Raw genomic sequence first — 3045 nt, 5'->3', positions numbered from 1 at the left:
GGAGGGAGGCTGTACCTGCAAAGCCACAGGGGTGGAGCTGGCCAAGACCACAGAAACCCACCTGTTGCATCAGCTTGACTTGGATGTGAGACATGGGGTGAAAGGGAATCATTTTGGAACTTTAAGATTTGACCGCCCTGCTGGATTTTGGACTTGCATAGTGCCTGTAACCCCTTGGTTTTGGTCAATTTCTCCCATTCGGAATGGCTGTATTTATCTAATGCCTGTACCCTCATTGTATCTAGGAAGTAACTAACTTGCTTTTGATTTTACAGGCTCATAGGTTGAAAGGACTTGCATTGTCTTGGATCAGACTGGACCATGGACTGTTGAATTAATGCTGAAATGAGGTAAGCTGTTGGAAGACTGTTGAGAAAGCATTACTAGTTTTGAAATGTGAGGACATGAGATTTGAAAGGGGCTAGGAGTGGAATGATATGCTTTGGCTGTGTCTGTACCCAAATCTCATCTTGAATTTCCACATACTGTGGGAGGGACCTCGTGGGAGGTAATTGAATCATGGGGCACATCTTTCCCATGCTGTTCTTGTGATAGTGAATAAGCAACCTCTGCTTCCTGGCTTCAAGTGATTTTCATGCCTCAGCCACCCAAGTAGCTGGGATTACAGGCATGTGCCACCATACCCAGCTAATTTTTGTACTTCTTTTTTTTTCAGTAGAGAGGGATTTCGCCATGTTGGCCAGGCTGGTCTTGAACTCCTGACCTCAAGTGATTTGCCTGCGTTGACCTTCCAAAGTGCTGGGACTACAGGTGTGAGCCACTGTGTCCAGCTAATTTTTGTATTTTTGATTTGTTCTGTTTTTATTATTATTATTATTATTATTATTATTATAAGAGATGGGTTTTTGCCATGTTCACCAGGCTGGTCTCAAACTCCTGACCTCAAGTGATCTTCCAGCATTGGACTCCCAAAGTGTTAGGATTACAGGTGTGAGCCAGTGTGTCCAGCCAGTCTTGAATCTCTTTATTCTTATTCTTGCCTTAAGCATCTGTTAAGTCCTAGGAAGCTATAATATAAAAGGAGTTGGACTTGATGTTTAAATTGGAACCAGAAATTGAACCTATACTTGAGTGATAATGTCCAACCTCTTCCCATTTGCCAGAGACTCTTTACAAACTTGATTCCACCCTACATTTCTAACTCTGTCTTTTCCTGTCTTAGGAAGGGACAGTCTTGGCTCAGGCAGTAAAATTTGTATGTGGTGGTGAATTAAAGCATCTGTGGCAAAGCTTTACATATGCTAAAACCATGAAAATGTATGGATCCTAGAAAGAAGCCAGATAATAACCAAAGACAGAAGTCTTCATGGGTGGTGAAAACCAAGAATCCAGAAGCAGGTAAGTGAATCAAATTTATGCAGAAAACATGCATGCTCATAACTGGTGGAGAGATGTGGAAGGAAGGGCAGATTGCCTACAGAAGGAAATGAAGCGCAAATCAACTTGACTACTACCCTACTTCTCCGATTCAATCCTACCATTCACTCATCATGCACATTTCTTCAACTATGCATAAAATGCTCCCATTTACCCATTCTAAATTCCATTCCTAGAATAACTTACAGTTGCTGTTCATATAAACCATTTTTAAGACACACCCGACCCCTGTGTCATGAGGCCTTCTCCAGTAAGAATCCTGTCAGCCTCCCTTTTCCCAGAACACTTTTGCAGTACCTAATATTACATATCTTAATGATTCATTTCTTTGACTTTTTTGAAGTAGATTTTTACTTCCACCAAACTTTAGGTTTCTTGACAGTCATTTACGAATGAAGAGGAAGAATTTGCTTATTTCTCCATCTTCTTCTTGCTTTTTGTTTGTTTGTTTGTTTGAGGCAAGGTGCTAATCTAATGGACTCAGGTTATTTTCTAGAGTATGCGGTGATGATAAATTAAAGGGTACCACCACTGAGTTTTTCTTCTTCTATTTACTTAGGCTGGGTTTCACTTTTGAAGCAGAGCGTGAGATGAAAATAATATATAAGTATTTCATGTGAGAATATGTTTCCACAGATTAGGAGTGAAGTACAGGGAGGAGAGTAACTGGGAGGAAAAAAACTCCGCCAATTTGGAGAAATGCATTATCAACTTGTCTGACAGCATGAATGACTAGTTCTTGATCCAGTGTACCTTTCTGCAGAATTCTATGAAGTGGACCTCAAATTGTCTCCCTCGGGGAAGAGAAGAGAAAGCATTTATCCAGTGATTTCCATCCTCCATTCGTCAAGGTAATCACATGAATATTAACTTTCACAAACTTTCACGTGAGTTCTGAACAGTTTAGGCAGACATTCCACTAAGCCAGTGCAAAATAAACCCGGTGAGAAACAGTGTGAGGAGCCCTAGGGTACATGTAAAGGTTACATGATTTGAGCCCGAGGTAAAGGTACTGACAATTTGCACTTGTGTAAAATTGATCCAAGCTTTGGAGCTGTTCCCTGCAGCAGTGGCTGGAAAAAGAAGGGGGGAAAAGGAGATTTAAAGTGGTGTAAAAGAGAATCTTATTATACTGCATAAAATTATTTTTGTAAAAGGACACAGGTCCTACCTCTGAGCAATTCCAAAAAGCTTTTTTTGTTTAACTTTTGCTTTGCATCTCCACTGTGTCAAATTTACAAAGGAATGCCTTGCCTAAATCCTTGCAACACTGCTCTTTAGTCTTCATGTTTTTATCCATTGAGTATATCATAACTCGGTCATGTCTTTGACTTGTTGCCTGTTTTGTGGTAATATTAAAGTTTGGTTGTAGGGAGAAAATGAAGCTTCACTTAGTCCTTGTATATAAGTCACAAATTTTAGAAAGTTCTGCATTTATGATTACCAATATTAAGCTAAAAATAGTATAGCAATTTATTTTCCATTTACCCTATGGTATGTATATATTTCCCTTGAACAGTTAATAGAAAAGGGTGCCAGGCTCAAGAAAAAACATGTTATTACTGACCCCTGCAGGTGGTACTGTTGAGTAGTGCTTCAAAACCTATTATGATTTTAGTTTATTAAAAGTTTTTTTTTAATACATAA

The 3045-nt window shown here is 39.4% G+C and overlaps 1 long non-coding RNA gene across 1 annotated transcript; it reads left to right on the top strand.

The window, feature by feature from the left end:
- Positions 1–213: 213 nt before the first annotated feature.
- On the top strand, positions 214–2557 carry LOC116559738. Its single transcript, XR_004272596.1, has 3 exons — positions 214–350; positions 1292–1359; positions 2162–2557. It is a non-coding gene; the product is annotated as an uncharacterized LOC116559738 (long non-coding RNA).
- The last annotated feature ends 488 nt before the right edge of the window (positions 2558–3045 follow it).

The sequence above is a fragment of the Sapajus apella genome, unplaced genomic scaffold (genome assembly GCF_009761245.1).
Source record: "Sapajus apella isolate SASKATOON/1434 unplaced genomic scaffold, GSC_monkey_1.0 scaffold24, whole genome shotgun sequence".
NCBI classification, from domain to species: domain Eukaryota; kingdom Metazoa; phylum Chordata; class Mammalia; order Primates; family Cebidae; genus Sapajus; species Sapajus apella.
This window is presented reverse-complemented; position numbering and strand designations above follow the sequence as displayed.